Source organism: Muntiacus reevesi, chromosome 1 (assembly GCF_963930625.1).
Source record: "Muntiacus reevesi chromosome 1, mMunRee1.1, whole genome shotgun sequence".
In the NCBI taxonomy this organism is placed as follows: Eukaryota; Metazoa; Chordata; class Mammalia; order Artiodactyla; family Cervidae; genus Muntiacus; species Muntiacus reevesi.
The window spans coordinates 43,780,103-43,786,102 of NC_089249.1; the positions used below are offsets into that span (position 1 = coordinate 43,780,103).

The 6,000-nt window shown below is 35.5% G+C and overlaps 1 protein-coding gene across 1 annotated transcript in view; it reads right to left on the reverse strand.

Moving 5' to 3' along the window:
* LOC136172175 (NKG2-A/NKG2-B type II integral membrane protein-like) overlaps positions 1-796 on the reverse strand; it is a 72,093-nt gene extending 71,297 nt beyond the window's left edge. The window contains exon 1 of the mRNA XM_065941342.1: positions 726-796. The gene's annotated coding sequence lies outside the window, so the exon portion shown is untranslated. The remainder of the gene's footprint in view (positions 1-725) is intronic.
* Positions 797-6,000: the final 5,204 nt, after the last annotated feature.

Genomic DNA, 6,000 nt, shown 5'->3' on the forward strand with positions numbered 1-6,000 from the left:
GTATTTAGCAAATGAGTTTACTAATCCAAAATGAGAATATAAATGTGTATGATATAAAGCATGTAAAACACCTAATATTAAATTTGACTTTAATTTTATTTCTTATTTTAATACAATTGCCATGGTATTATTCATATCAGGCAATATAATTTATAAGACAGAAATTTCTGTTAGTGTGATTTATCTTTTTTCAATATTATGATCAAGTTTTTATAAAGTGTTTGAGTGTATATAATTGAATTAATCCATCATTTAACTGTAGATACCATATTCTGATTTTTTTTAACTAGATCTGTGAAGAATTCTATTAGCCATTAACAGTTCTATGAATCCATTTTAAGAATCTATTTTAAGGGCTGAGTTAAATACTTAATAATATATCTAATTATATGTCTATTGATGACAAAATACAATGTTAACTGTTCCTTGTCCTGATGCTCATGATTCTTCACTTTAAATTGCATTGATTAACAAACTCAGTTATACATGTATGTATTCCCCTGAATAATATCTTCACGCAAGAATTTGAATATTTTAAGAAATCTTCCAAATACTTCATATTTTATTCTTACTTTCTCCCAAAATTAAAATGCCAAAATATCAAATACAGATACCAATATCTTTTTAATTTGTTTGCTTAGCAATTGTCCCTAAGTCGAACCACATTAGCATTTGTAATCCTGCTAAATGAGATGAGGAATTAGGAAGGAGAAGGAAACACATACCTTCTACAGGCCAGAGTCCTGCCTCTTCTCGAGAGTGGCCAGGTTACTGTGATAATCAAACAATGTCTGTGGTCTTCACAGACTGCCCTGTGAAGGCCCAGAGTGAAGCAATAGTGGCAAAAGTACATTTCTCATCACGGTGTCACTGAAACAGGAAATTCTAAACTTGGGTATTTTGAAGACAGTTTATCTCATCACACAGCTCCAGAATATAGGAGCCTTTGGATATGTAGTGTATCCGTTAGTCTGTCCTTTAGCAAGTACCTCTGAGAATTAATTTCACTTTTTAAAAGATATCGGGGGGCAAAGGACATGAACATCATGCTGTTAACTAGCTTTCATTTCATTCATCAATGCTGAACATTTACGCCTTGTCAAGAGTAACTTCAATGTTTAAGTTTTACTTTTAGGTAAGTTTGCTAAATCTAGGCATTATTTATTTGTTTTCCTTATACTCTCACTGTGTCATTTCTATTACAATGGAGAAAATAATAAATCCATTAACATTTCATATTTAAGACTGCTGCTACTGCTGCTGCGGCTAAGTCGCTTCAGTTGTGTCTGACTCTGTGCGACCCCATAGACGGCAGCCCACCAGGCTCCGCCGACCCTAGGATTCTCCAGGCAAGAATGCTGGAGTGGGTTGCCATTTCCTTCTCCAATGCATGAAAGTGAAAAGTAAAAGTGAAGTCGCTCAGTCGTGTCCAACTCTTAGCCACCCCATGGACTGCAGCCTACCAGGCTCTTCCGTCCATGGGATTTTCCAGGCAAGAGTACTGGAGTGGGTTGCCATTGTCTTCTTTGATTTAAGGATACTTGTCCCTAATTCAGAGGAGTTACTACATTTTATTTATTTATTTTTCTTTCTTTTTTTTTCATTTATTTTTATTATTTGGAGGCTAATTATTTTACAATATTGTAGTGGTTTTTCCATACATTGACATGAATCAACCATGGATTTACATGTGTTCCCCATCCTGACTCCCCCTCCCACCCCCCTCCCCATCCCATCCCTCTGGGTCTTCCCAGTGCACCAACCCTGAGCACTTGTCCCATGCATCCAACCTGGGCTGGTGATCTGTTTCACCCTTGATAGTATACTTGTTTCAGTGCTATTCTCTCAGAACATCCCACCCTCGCCTTCTCCCACAGAGTCCAAAAGTCTGTTCTGTATATCTGTGTCTCTTTTTCTGTTTTGCATATAGGGTTATCATTACCATCTCATTAAAATCCATATATATGCATTAGTATACTGTATTGGTCTTTATCTTTCTGGCTTACTTCACTCTGTATAATGGGCTCTAGTTTCATCCATCTCATTAGAACTGATTCAAATGAATTCTTTTTAATGGCTGAGTAATATTCCACATTGTATATATACCACAGCTTCCTTATCAGTTCGTCTGCTGATGGGCATCTAGGTTGCTTCCATGTCCTGGCTATTATAAACAGTGCTGTGATGAACATTGGGGTGCACATGTCTCTTTGAAATCTGGTTTCCTTGGTGTGTATGCCCAGGAGTGGGATTCCTGGATCATGTGGCAGTTCTATTTCCAGGTTTTTAAGGAATCTCCACACTGTTCTCCATAGTGGCTGTACTAGTTTGCATTCCCACCAACAGTGTAAGAGGGTTCCCTTTTCTCCACACCGTCTCCAGCATTTGTTGCTGGTAGGCTTTTGGATAGTAGCCATCCTGAGTGGCATGTAATGGTACCTCATTGTGGTTTTGATTTGCATTTCTCTGGTAATGAGTGATGTTGAGCATCTCTTCATGTGTTTGTTAGCCATCTGTATGTCTTCTTTGGAGAAATGTCTGTTTAATTCTTTGGCCCATTTTTTGATTGGGTCATTTAATTTTCTGGATTGAGCTGCAGGAGTTGCTTGTATATTTTTGAGATTAATCCTTTGTCCGTTGCTTCGTTTGCTATTATTTTCCCCCATTCTGAAGGCTATCTTTTCACCTTGCCTATAGTTTCCTTTGTTGTGCAAAATCTTTTAAGTTTCATTAGGTCCAATTTGTTTATTTTTGCTTTTATTTCCAACATTCTGGGAGGTGGGTCATAGAGGATCCTGCTGTGATTTATGTCGGATAGTGTTTTACCTATGTTCTTCTCAGGAGTTTTATAGTTTCTGGTCTTACATTTAGATCTTTAATCCATTTTGAATTTATTTTTGTGTATGATGTTAGAAAGTGTTCTAGTTTCATTCTTTTACAAGTGGTTGACCAGTTTTCCTAGCACCACTTGTTAAAGAGGTTGTCTCTTTTTCCATTGTATATCTTTGCCTCCTTTGTCAAAAATATGATGTCCATAGGTATGTGGATTTTTCTCTGGGCTTTCCATACTGTTCCATTGATCTATATTTCTGTCTTTGTGCCAGTACCATACTGTCTTGATGACTGTGGCTTTGTAGTAGAGCCTGAAGTCAGGCAGGTTGATTCCTCCAGTTCCATTCTTCTTTCTCAAGATTACTTTGGCTATTCGACGTTTTTGTATTTCCATACAAATTGTGAAATTATTTGTTCTAGCTTTGTGAAAAATACCCTTGGTAGCTTGATAGGGATTGCATTGAATCTATAGATTGCTTTGGGTAGTATAGTCATTTTCACATTTTTGATTCTTCCAATCCATGAACACGGTATATTTCTCCATCTATTAGTGTCCTCTTTGATTACTTTCATCAGTGTTTTATATTTTTCTATATATAGGTCTTTCATTTCTTTAGGTAGATATACCCCTAAGTATTTTATTCTTTTTGTTGCAATAATGAATGATATTATTTCCTTAATTTCTCTTTCTGTTTTTTCATTATTAGTGTATAGGAATGCAAGGACTTTCTATGTGTTAATTTTATACCCTGCAACTTTACTGTATTCATTGACTAGCTCTAGTAATTTTCTGGTAGAGTCTTTAGGGTTTTCTATGTAGAGCATCATGTCATCTGCAAGCAGTTAAAGTTTTACTTATTCTTTTCCTATCTGCATTCCTTTTATTTCTTTTTCTCCTCTGATTTCTGTGGCCAGCACTTCCAAAACTATGTTCAATAGTAGTGGTGAGAGTGGACACCCTTGTCTTGTTCCTGACTTTAAGGGAAATGCTTTAAATTTTTCACAATTGAGGATAATGTTTGCTGTGGGTTTGTCATATATAGCTTTTATTATGTTGAGGTATGTTCCTTCTATGCCTGTTTTCTGGAGAGTTTTTATCATAAATGGATACTGAATTTTGTTGAAGGCTTTTTCTGCATCTATTGAGATAATCCTATGATTTTTATCTTTCAGTTTGTTAATGTGGTGTATTACATTGATTGATTTGTGGATATTATAGAATCCTTGCATTGCTGGGGTAAAGCCCACTTGGTCATGATATATGATCTTTTTTATATGTTGTTGGATTCTGTTTGCTAGAATTTTGTTAAGAATTTTTGCATCTATGTTCATCATTGATATTGACCTGTAGATTTCTTTTTTTGTGTGGAATCTTTGTCTGGTTTTAGAATTAGGGTGTTGGTGGCTTCATAGGATGAGTTTGGAAGTTTGCCTTCTTCTGCAATTTTCTGGAAGAGTTTGAGTAAGATAGGTGTTAGCTCTTCTCTAAATTTTTGGTAGAATTCAGCTGTGAAGCCATCTGATCCTGGGTTTTTGTTTGCTGGAAGATTTCTGATTACAGTTTTTATTTCCATGCTTGTGATGGGTCTGTTAAGATCTTCTATTTCTTCTTGGTTCAGGTTTGGAAAGTTATACTTTTCTAAGAATTTGTCCATTTCTTCCAAGTTGTTCATTTTATTGGCAGATAGCTGCTTGTAGTAGTCTCTTATGATCCTTTGTATTTCAGTGTTGTCTGTTGTGATCTCTCCATTTTCATTTCTAATTTTGTTGATTTGCTTCTTCTCCCTTGGTTTCTTGATGAGTCTGGCTAATGCTTGGTCAATTTTATTTACCTTTTTCAAAAAACCAGCTTTTAGCTTTGCTGATTTTTGCTATGGTCTCTTTAGTTTCTTTTGCATTTATTTCTGCCCTAATTTTTAAGATTTCTTTCCTTCTACTAACCCTGGGATTCTTCACTTCTTCCTTCTCTAGTTGCTTTAGGTGTAGAATTAGGTTATTTATTTGACTTTTTTCTTGTTTCTTGAGGTAAGCCTGTAATGCTATGAACCTTCCCCTTAGCACTGCTTTTACAGTGTTCCATAGGTTTTGGATTGTTGTGTTTTCATTTTCATTCATTTCTATGCATATTTCTATTTCTTTTTTTTATTTCTTCTATGATTTGTTAGTTATTCAGAAGTGTGTTATTTAGCTACCATATATTGGAATTTTTAATAGTTTTTTTTTTTCCTGTAATTGAGATTTAATCTTACTGCATTGTGGTCAGAAAAGATTACTGGAACGATTTCAATTTTTTTTTAATTTACAAGGCTAGATTTATGACCCAGGATGTGATCTATTCTGGAAAAGGTTCCGTGTGCACTTGAGAAAAAGGTGAAATTGATTGTTTTGGGGTGAAATGTCCTATAGATATCAATTAGGTCTAGCTGGACAATTGCATCATGTAAAGTTTGTGTTTCCTTGTTAATTTTCTGTTTAGTTGATCTATCCATAGGTGTGAGTGGGGTATTAAAAATGTCTCCCACTATTATTGTGTTATTGTTAATTTCCCCTTTCATTCTTGTTAGCATTTGCCTTACATATTGCGGTGCTCCTATGTTGGGTGCATATATATTTATAATTGCTATATCTTCTTCTTGGATTAATCCTTTGATCATTATGTAGTGTCCTTCTTTGTCTCTTTTCACAGCTTTTATTTTAAAGTCTATTTTATCTGATATGAGTATTGCGACTCCTGCTTTCTTTTGGTCTCCGTTTGAGTGAAATTTTTCTTTCCAGCCCTTCACTTTCAGCCTGTATGTGTCCCTTGTTTTGAGGTGGGTCTCTTGTAGACAACCTATTTAGGGGTCTTGCTTTTGTATCCATTCAGCCAGTCTTTGTCTTTTGGTTGGTCATTCAACCCATTTACATTTAAGGTGATTATTGATAAGAATCGTCCCATTGCCATTTGCTTTGTTGTTTTGGGTTCACGTTCATACAACCTTTCTGTGTTTCCTGTTTAGAGAAGATCCTTTAGCATTTGTTGAAGAGCTGGCTTGGTGGTGCTGAATTCTCTCAGCTTTTGCTTGTCTGTAAAGCTTTTGAATTCTCCTTTATATATGAATAAGATCCTTGCTGGGTACAGTAATCTGGGTTGTAAGTTATTCTCTTTCATTACTTTAAGTATTTCCT